Raw genomic sequence first — 11,345 nt, 5'->3', positions numbered from 1 at the left:
ACACACACTCATGCTGTGCGGCGGCAGGACCAAGGCCAACTCCCTGCTAGTATTTTTATAATCTTCATCCTCCCTGACCTGTTGCTCCCCTCCTGGCGCCAGTGGTCTCAGCCCTCCCCCTGTGATGCCTCAACCTTACACACACACACACACACTTCCAAACACACATGCTCCTGTACACTCAGCAGCCGGATAATTGAGACCAGCTGTTGCAAGGTGCCTCTTCCTTCGACCCCTCCTGCACCCCTCCTTCACCCTGCTGCTGCACTTGCCTTTCTGGCAGAAAGCTATTCCAAAGGCCCTCACCCCTTCCCTCCCTCTCTTTCCTTTCTCTCCCCTGACTCCCACGCTCTCCTTCTCACATGCCTCTGAGTGCTCTTCCCATCAGTTGTGTTGATTGATAGATAGGTGTGTTTTTGTTTTGTTTTTATTCCCTTCATCCATTTGTCACTAATGGAACTTCACTAAAACCAAAATGAATCCCATTCTAATTCTTATCAGCTGTAAACAGTCTTAAACAAGCACATTGCATCCTGATTTCTGTCATTAACTTGTGAAATCTACACAATTACTGCCAGGTTTGTCAAGGTTGGAGATGTAAAAAATTTGCATTTATTGCAACTTATCAAAGTGGTCTGAGCCTTTACTGTGAGAAAATTAGTCCATTTCAGACAAATGGATTGTCAAAGCTGATCAATCAGTTGTATTTCACACAGTATTTTTAAGTACCCTTCCCTACCACCACATTTGCAGCCTTTCTATGTCCTATGTGATAGTTAACTGATCATGTTTAGGGTTCTGTATTGTTGCTTGGACCAAATCTGCAATGAAAAGACATAATGTAGAATTTTAGAAATTGGAAACAAACATTTTGAGAAAAATCTGAGAAAATATTTGGCTGATGAATTGCTCAGGAAACTGATGAACATTAAATCATGTAGTGCCCTGCTGGACGTCTCTTTTTCCACATCTTTCTCTTGCTCCACATTCGGTTCCCCTTCTGGATTTAGGTGAGGCATGACCCGACCAGTGGTGACTGCGAGCCGCTGCTGGCTGGAATTTGTGGAGTTTGGGAGAGGAATGGCGGAGGCGAGGGGGAAGAGGAGGAGGAGGAGGGGGAGGGATTGAACAGGCATGTCAGACTCTCTTTTCCAGCTGGTCCTGGGGGGTCAAACTGTGTGTGGATGTGTGTGTGTCATGGCCTCTCATTAGGGGGTGAGACGCTGCGGCTCCAGACCCCCATGGTAGGCTTGCTGGGTGAGTCTGCAGTGATCCTGCCACTTTGATGCCCCTGACCCCCACCCTCCCCCAACCAGGAGGTTAATGAGCCACAGTGAGCTCAGTAGGACTGCTGGTAGTGTGTGTGTGTGTGTGTGTGTAGATTTGAGGTGGGGGCATTAAGAGGAGGTGCGAGGAACCTCCAGACCTCTGCTTTTTACTGTGGTCTGATCAGATGATCAGGCTGTGTTTGTTTGGGTGTGAGGAAGTAGCTGAACCCTGCTCCTCATGGGGGATTTGAGTGTTCCTGCACATTGAATAAAACTTTAAAGAAAAAGGACTTTCCACTCAAAGTAAACAAATCAGCAGTAAATGCACTTTTTAATTTTAGTAGTATTCACCATCCCCATGTGTTACTGTTTGTCTGACCTTTAATGGAGGAGATCTGTCTTAAGCAGAGGCTTGGTAGAAATTACGCCCTGATTTTATGCAGTAAAGCAATTTTTTAATTTTGACTTCAAAAGTGACTGAATGTAGCTGTAAACAATCATATCTGAGGCAACATGTACTTTTAAATTTGTGAAATTATTTTGCCAGACTGAATACATGACGATGTGGTCAAGTCGTATATTTTTTACTCCAATCAATGTTCATTTCTTTGGCTAAAACATACAGACATTTCAAAACTTGGGGAACCTTTTTTTTCCCAATGAACAAGATACAAGATAAAAGATAGGTTTATTTGTCACACACACAATCATACACGGTACAATGTGCAGTGAAATTCTTTATGTCCCTGCTACCAAAAAATAGGTAAGTAAAAATTAAATATTGTAAAATAGAAACTTTATTAAAGTAATAAAGTTAAAAATTTGAGAATGTGCCGTATTTACATGTACAGTATTTACATGTAGTGCAGGTGGGAGTTGGATTGTCCAGATTAACACTCACTGTTGAGTAGACGGATGGCCTGGGGTAAGAAGCTTTTCCTCATCCTCTCCGTGTTGGTTCTCAGGCAGCGGAACCGACGGCCTGATGGCAACAGGGAGAGGAGTGAGTGTCCGGGGTGATGGGGCTGCCTGAGGATCTTCTCAGCTCTCGACCTGCATCGTTTGGTGTAAATGTCCTGAGAATATCTTTTGACAGACACACCTGCGGAAACAAATTATCTGACCTTTTTCAGGTGTCTCGTGTTGCTACGGTCAAACATTTCCAGAGCTGCCTGATGTTTCTAACTAGCGCTGAAGCTAAGATGACTCACCTGTGCAGCAAAGTTTCTGATTAAGTTTGTCCACTGTAAGGCAAACTGAAACTTTTTGTGGGTCTACAGTGAAGTTTGATCCACTGTATTAACCGTCACCAGTTACTGCCTAAGAAATTACTCGCCCTTCTTGACTTTTTTCTCCATTTCTCTTTATCTCTAACATCTGCAAATTGACCCGGCACTACTTAACATAGCTGAACAGGCAGTGAGACATGAATGTGTGATTGTTTTGGGCGGGGCAGTGCAAGCCCTGGCCCGCTAAAAGGAAGGCATGGCAGTTCAAAACAGGTGCTCACTCTCTTTTTTTTCCCTCATTTCTTTTCATCATTCTCTCCCTTTCTCTCTCTCTTCTCCCCACACCTGTTAAGGTGTGAGGATTCATGCTGGCAGCTTAGCCAACTCTGAGCTATCAGTAATTACTTAACTAGTACACTTTATCTCCTTGCCCAGCCCCCCTTGGTCGATACTTTTCTTTGATGTGAGGTGTTACTTTGGGGAAGATTAGTTGTGTGTCTTTTAGCTCTACAGTTTAGACCATAAAGAGAAATGCAGAAATAGGAGTACGTTTATGGAGTAAACCTGATTTTCATTTAGGTAAAAATGTTACAGATGGGCAAAAACTAAATGAGACACAACCTGTTACATTACATCTCTGCCATCTGCTCAGAGTTGAATGCCTCAGGGTTTTTTACTGTAAGGGCATAACCACAATAAAAGTCTGCGACAACAGAGACCTCCAGCGATTTGATTCTGGTCTGAGTGATGGCACCAGGGGTGACAGGTGGTCCCTGCCCCCTGGTGGAGCACCTTTCTGGGCCTGCAGTGAGCCTTCAGTCCCCCCCGTCTGTTGTCACCATGAGAGGGTTTAAGATTTACCCAGCTGTTTAGGATCTGTGGCCAGAGAAAGTTTACCCCACAGTTTTCACCCAAGAGAAGAGCATCACTGTCCTTTGAAAATCACCAGGTGGTGGCGATTCTGAATTTGTCAGATAAGCTGAGGGATTAAATCTTCCTTTGTGGCCTGAGAAATTTTCATGCAAACAAAATAAGCCATTTGAAATCCCACTGAATTATTTGAGAACTACATAAAGTTAAAAAAAAAACTGTAAAAATGGTGAGCTGTGCATGAAAACCACAAATAAAGTATCATAAGATCTGTGTTGAGGTCCCTCACAAGAGAATGGGGATGGAATCACACAGAGGGATGGAAAGAAGAGTTTCCCTTCATCCCCAAGACTATTATTATCATTTATGATCCAGCACACCTGTCCGTAATAGTTTCTGGAGTGTAAGAGTTTAGTAACTACTTTTACCTGTAAGTACAAATTAAGTTTGAGGTCACGTGAAAGGTCAAAACACATGATAACAAACACAGGAAAGAGGAAGGAGACCAACAGCGCTCAGCTTTGATGGCCGACATATTGAGGCCCTAAAACTTGAGCCAACATCACTGCATTTGTCGTGATATTAGCTGACTGTTTCATTTCACAGGCCCTCAAAAAGAGAATAAAGACAGGACGAAATCACATGGAACTGATTTTCTGCCTACCTCTGCTTGCTCACATTTAACACAGCAACAGTACTGTATTTACTCTGCCAATGAGAAAATTAACACCACTGGGTGTTTTATTTGTCTTACCAATTAACTGACTGTGATTAACTGTTGAGCTGATCAAGAGTGAATCTCTGTGGATTGGTCTAATTCCAGTGAATCTCACACATCTGGAAAGGCTTTATTGGAAGATTCTAGTTTCAAATACGGTGTTTGAGTTTTAGTGTGTGTGTGTGTCTTTGGGTGGCTGTCATGTGGGAATCCTCTCAGTATTCTCCACAGGGGGGGTTGTTTTTTCTTCGAGTTTCAAAAAAACAAGCTCTCGGCTAATTACTTCAGTGTGTTGGTTTGTTTTTATCTCATTTGTGTGACACAAATTTCAGCTTCAGTTACTGCAGGTGGAGCTCATATCTTCCATTAATGCACTGCAGCATCCAGTAAACGCACTGCAGTGTTTTTTCAGTCGATGGTGGCATGTCTGTGAAGATGGTGTCTTTGGGTGTTTGTGCTTGTTTTGGGCACGTGTGCATGCATGCATGCCACCCTGTGCTCCTCTCATCTGGTCCGGCCCTCTAGCTGGTAATCTGAGCATAGAGATTAGAAAGAAAAACAGCAGAGAAGAATGTCTTTGGTTGAGCCAGCAAGGAATTTACAATGGCCTTCAGGCTGCTATGACCTCTCCCTCCCTTTCTCTCTCTCGCTGTCTCACACACACACACACACACACATTATTTGTTTACACCATGGGTCTTACTTCATATCTCTGGCCAAATTTTTTATCAGTTATGATAAGATTCACCAACGTCAGTTACGATCAGAGGATGCAGGTACATCACAAGAGAGGAGTCCAGCAGTCGGTCATGTGATCACACATGTTATAAACAAACCCTCAGTTAAAACATGTTAGACTTCTCTGCATGTGAAAACTACATCAACTCCTTCACAACGGTGGACCGAGTTTTCAAAGTGCTAATGCTTCTTACGTCTTATTGTGAACATTAAAGAAATTTAACTGTGTTGTATGTTCATTTTCTGACACATTTGGTATCTATTTATTAAACCAAACTTCATGCACATTTTGCATGTGTTTCAGATTTTAAATTCACATTTTTAGCTGGTAAATTCTTTCCTGAACAATATGAGTCAGTTAAGCATATCTGTTTTGTGAAACTTGAGAGATAAATTCACAATCATAAAATGTGCAATTTAACCAATTAAATTGATATGTAAAAAAAAGATGAAAACTGTTGTTGTCGCTGTTGGACATAGAGAAGATATGTTTTGATGTTTTCCCATCTGTTGCCACAGGGACATGATGGTCTGAAGAGACTCTCCAACAGCTTGCAGCAAAGTCACTGTGTATGCAGAGAGGTGACACCATGTTGTAGGACAGACAGGGAGTTGGAGACAGGAAGCTCTGATGGAGTTCCAGTTTCAGAGGGACAGCTGTGTGGATACTCAAGACAAACTCACTGCCAGACCACCTGATCTGATCCCCCTCGCTTCGTCACAGGCCAGCAACCTGCCTTCCTCCCAGACAAACCTCAGTGAGTGTGTGTGTGCGTGTGTGTGTGTGTGTGTGTGTGTGTCAGAAAGAGAAAGAGAAGAGGGGTATACAGGTCTTTGCACAGACGAAGGGGACAGGTGTTAGGGACAGGAGGTGCCGTGTGGCCCGGGGGTGTGGTCAGGTGGTGACACACCTGTCCCTACTTGCACAAGAGGGTCTAGTTACACACACACACACACACACACTTAAGCATGCACATCAGCCTGACCATGTGTTCTGACATGCAGTGTTAAACCAACTAGCCTCTCATGCAATGTGAATCTGCTCTCCATGACAGACCAGGGCCGATTCTTGTTATGCCAAAGACAACATGGAAAGCTCAGCTGCACAGCAAAGTAATGTGATCATTATGTGAGACATGAGGGGGCGCTGGAATTGAGCAGCAGCACGCAATACAAGGCTCTATGTGGAGTTTCGGTTACCATGAAAAAGAGTGAGTGACAGAAAGAAAAGGAGAAAAACGTCTCTGGATGTGATTAATTATTGTTTTCCATGCATGGTGACTTAAGTGCCTTCATGTCTCTGTGGATCATGTGTCTTGTTGTTCTGTTGAAAGAGAGAACAAATAGTTCCACAGAAAGTCAGGCGATTAACTTAAAGAAGATCCAAAACTGCAAGGAAATCAGCTGAATCCGTGTCCTGGTAAAAAAATTTTCAGGGTTGTTCATTTAAACTTTTTATTTTGGCACAACATCTCTAAAGGCTCTTTAAGGTAACTGACAGCCAAGTAAACAGTCTTTGCAGATTCAGTCTGTTCCAAGTGTACATGTAACCAATATGAATGAGCCAGGAAGTCTGTGATTTTACATCAAAATCACAGATTGTGATATAAATTGATGTCCCTCTGTGCTCCCTTTTTAAAAGAGTGTAAGTGGACACCAGTGTGTGTGGCTCATACGGTGTTTCTGTAAAACCTTGGAGATGGGGGAGATAGGCGTCTGGCCCTCAGGTGTGGATTTCAGGCAGGTGCATTTGCCTGCCCCGCAGCTCCTCAATGGACAGGATAGAACGGGACACGGCAGGAGGAGAAGGAGAATGAAGGAAATCTCTACAGCCACACACACACACACTCAAAGACTGATCTCCACCCGCCTTGGCCCCCTCAATCCAGCACCCTCCCTACTCTATCCCTCATTGACTGGAATGCACAGGGACAATAGAACTGTCCTGGTCCTTCTGCTGGCACCCCCTGGGCCCACACAGGCCCTGACAGGAGGACAAAAGTGCACCTTGCACCTCTCAGCACCACCAGCGGCACCCTGGGGGCGAATACCTGAATACCTGTGGTAAATAAGGGGGAGAGGGAGAGAGAAAGAATGACACAACATGAGGCAAGAGAGAGAGAGAGAGGAGAAGAGGGATGTATGAAAGGAAAAGAAAAAAAAATAGTCAGCCAAGGCGATTTTCTGCTCTCTGCTGCCAAGTGTAATACAGACTCACCCAGAGATCCAAGCCAAACACAACCGCAGTCTGGCCATTTTGATACCCTCTCTCTCTCTCTCCACTTATTATTATAGTTCACCGTCTCGTTCATTCTTTCATATCAATCCTGACACCTGCTTTCTTAGCACCACCCCCTCCCTCCCCCATCCCAGTATGTATCCTCCACAATTCCTTCTCTCTGTAAGGACTCCCTTACTCTCTCATGTCATGACTTGCTGGCCACAGCCTAGCTTAGTGTGTTTTGTGCACAGTTGGCTCAGACACTCCTTCTCTTACACCACATTTAAGCCTGATTGACTCACATTTGGATCTCAGCAGATGCCTTTGAAATTTCTGTGTAACAACTGAATTTGCTGGAGATCACTGATTTCAGTGGGTTCCTTATTAACCAACAGGACCAAGGTACCCAAAGCACCAAAGGGTAGCCCCCCAGAGTAATCCCTGCATTTCACTGACTCGTCCCCACTCTCTGGCTGAATGTGTGCTAATCAGTGAAATGAAGTGTGTTAAGCCACGGTCACATTACCACTGATGCAACCACAATCACTTTGCTCATTGCAGCAAGCTTAGTACGCCTAAGGCTCCAAAGTCTCATTACTCAGACAAGTGTTTTGCAAAGAAAAAAACTTAGATAATAATTTAGCTGCAAGAGTTCTTCAATAGAAAATATTGCTAAAATACCAACTTCATGAAGTAGCCTGCTCTGCTCTTAGTATACCACAACATAGTAAATCATGCTGTCTCTCTTTTTTTCCATTTGCATTACATGACATCAGATGGAGGAGCCTGCGAGATCAGACTCGGCGATGTGTGATATCTAAGCCTGAGGTCACTGCGACATGGAGCACCTCTGTTTGTCAACCTTGTGTATGGTTACGTGTGGGGGTAGAAGAAGCATTCACATCTTTTAATTTACTTGAAATAGCAAAAACTTCATTACATGTCCTGCATCCTGCCTTTTGCTGTATTACTTTATGAACCAGTTTTCATGTGTAAAATCTTACTCTCTGGAGTTTAAAGCTGTCCAGTACATGCAGGAAAAGTAGAGTATTTTCTTTAAGAAATAGTAATAAGGGAAGAATGAAGTAATGTTACGTGTTACACTTAAGCCAAATGCAAAACTTAAAACTGAGCTTCGGTACAGTACTACAGTTAATGACTTTCCAGCATTGGTTAAGTGTGTTAAAGTTCATCAGACTGATACTGTCTCTTAAGAGTGATATGATGATACATCTAATCTTTTATCTCCTGTAATGTATACCTAAAAAATTTATTTTCAAGCATGGCCTGACACTTTAATTCATGAGAAGATTCTCGGTTTCACTGTATGTTAAACAAAGTTTCTTCCAAAACCCTCAGCAAGTTTTCTTTGAGGGAAAACTTTTGATTCTGAATCAGTGCGTGTGCTTTGACATGAGGTGGTTCATTAATTGCATTAGCCAAAAAATAGATTTCCCAATCTGCTTATTCGTCAAATGTTTCTCTATTTAATTTTGAGAAAATCAGTACCTGATAGAAGATGTCATCCACATTGCCCTCCTTTCTCTTGCCTTCTTCATGCTTACATAAGTGAACAGAACTCAACAATGTGGATCAGCTGTCCCCCTAATGCAACTCTGGCTGTGGCAGAAGGGTGGAAACCTCTGTTACATACAACACGTCTCATCTGTTTACCCTCCTGTCCCTTTATGGCTCATCCTCTACCTTCTGACCCTGTGGGACAGAGAGGGTCTGTGTTTAGGAGGAAACACAGCACCAGCCACATAACACACACACATTGCAGGGGGACAGCAGGAGTGCGGAGGTGGGCAGGAAATGGCGTGGTGTACCCCCCTCCCGCAGGCTATATCCTGTCCTTGGGTAAAACTGATTTATTTGTTCAGAGATCTGAGCTCTTTGTGTGCATGAGCATCCATATTGGTGCGCATGTTAAGACTTAATGAAATCCTGAAAGCATCCAGAATTGTACAAAACCCTCGAGAAGAGCATTCACAGAGAGCGTATCTCTCTGCCCTCACAGCACATGTCATTGATCAAGTCTGCATTGCAACATGTGGCATTCCTCAGCAAATTCTACTCCCTACTGATTTGATAAACGGCCCGCAAACAGAAACACTCATTCTTCACCGGACACCCACCAGCCCACCCATGTCCCTCCTCCCCCAGTGTCCAATCTCTTTCCCTCTTCTCCCTCGCTGTCTTTATCCTCAGCTCACCCTGTCCTCCAAACCACATGCTATTAGTTTCCCCATCTTACAAGCCTGCTCTTTTATACAAGCAAGGGAAAGTTGTCAGTCACTCAAAATCTAAATGACAACGAAATTTCAAAGCAACTTTATGCAAGACGTCGTATATGCACGCGTGCGTTTGCGTTTTGTTGACATCTAGTCAGTGCAGCGACACAAGCCAGCTAGCAAGAGTAAGAAGACCAACTCTGCATCTGCCTCTCAGCCTTTTAATTTGCAATGCTCTTGTCTGGCCTCTTTTTCTCCTCTTAGCTTCTTAGCTTCCCCTGTCAACGTCCTCTCTTCGCCTTGATGGCCGTGCTGAGAATACCAAGCTAGCTTTGGCACTACATGACCTAGTGCCACTGAGCATTACACACTTCTCGCAGGGGATTGTACTTGCTCAGTCCAACTTACTGTACATGCGGTGAGAACAGGCACCGTGTGGGAATGAAAAAGCAAAATCTGACTGATAGATTAGTGGAATAATGTTGCATTGATATCTTTTTTTTAAAGAACAAATAGATTAGAGAGGTAGATGAGAGTCCAGCTCCAGCCGAAGAGGTTGGCGCTGAAGCTTTGGGCTGCACGTTTTGTAAGAGCACCGCAGCCCTTAAGAGGGTTTTGAAACGTTAACCCAGTGACTTAACCTCCTTGGCTCGAAACTGATCCTCTAGTGATTCAGCTCTGAAACCCCTGCCAGCTCTGATTTCAGCAATATACTGTACACTCTCTCTTCCTCGGACACAGAGCACTACAACACTACAAACCCCAGACAGACATCTTCACTTCACAGAGACCCACAAACACACTCATACATCTGTGTACACATAAACAGCTGTAGCCGCACCCAGATGCTTTATATCAGCACTTTTCTTTTTTTCTTTTTTTTTTTTGGAAGAGCTGTGTTTATACACGACTGACAGGCCGTTTCCTGTGTCCCAAACATCACTACAAACACACCGAGAGAGCACAGGGAGAAAACTGCCAGTTCAGCTGTCAGAAATGTTAGTTCTACGTGTTGGAGAAGGTTTGTTTCATTCATCTGTTTCCTTCGCTGGCATGCAGCACTGCTTCCCATTTCTCAAATTATGAGTGGAGTCCAAACAGCCCAGTAATCTGCTCTGTCACACACATGTAAAACCCCACTTTTGGCTCTACAGAGGATGGCTGTTCAGAGAGAGGCATGTATTTTTCTGTTTCCAAGATGATGGCCCTCCCTCTGTAAAATGTCAAACATCAGCTTTTGTGTACACAAAAACTGAGTTCAATTCATGAAACAACATCCAAGCTTCCAATTCACGGGGCTTTCTGCAAAGAAGAGTTTATCGAAGCGGTAATACTTAGACATTCTTGTGACATATTCAAACAAATGACAGCTCGCCCCCCTTCCCTCTTTCTCTTCATAATTGGGTCAACAGAACATTATTTCCTGTAACAGGAAAATCAAATTGCTACTCTGACTCAAGAGCAGACTGCAAGGACAGCAGACAGAGCAGCCCTCTTTTTCTGTGAGATGACGGTATTGTGTGTCTGTCACTAATGGCTCAGGAATGTCACATTAGTCAGGGGCTGCATGCGTGACGCTGCGAACATTAAAACACTTTGAGGAGGCCAATATGATATTACACACACACACACACAAATACAAACTGAAAAAGAAAGGTGACAGGTCCTCTCATGATCTCATTGCCTCAAAGCTACAAGGTGACAGACGGCCTCCTACACACTGCAAACCAAAAAATGTCCCCCCAGCAAGGTGTCAGAGTTAAATTTCAAAACGGCCGAAACATATAAGAAATGACAGTCTGTTGGGTGGTTAGTTTTTGTATACATCTGTGGAGGTAGAGCTCAGTTATGCCAGAGAAAAAGCAGATTATCGTCGAACTCTGAAGCATCATTTAACTTTTTCTTCTCCAGCCCTGCTGCCCGTTCCCTGTGCCCACCAACCCCGACACTGTCTGCGGTTCAAGAGAAGTTCAGACCCCTGTGGCCTGCTGCTCTGACTCACCTGCTGCGTAGGTGTGCAGCAGCTATATGACTCGCTTCAAAACAACCCCAGAGGTGAAGGCAAAC

This window comes from Scatophagus argus, chromosome 8 (genome assembly GCF_020382885.2).
Source record: "Scatophagus argus isolate fScaArg1 chromosome 8, fScaArg1.pri, whole genome shotgun sequence".
In the NCBI taxonomy this organism is placed as follows: domain Eukaryota; kingdom Metazoa; phylum Chordata; class Actinopteri; family Scatophagidae; genus Scatophagus; species Scatophagus argus.
Note: the sequence above shows the minus strand (reverse complement) of the source record.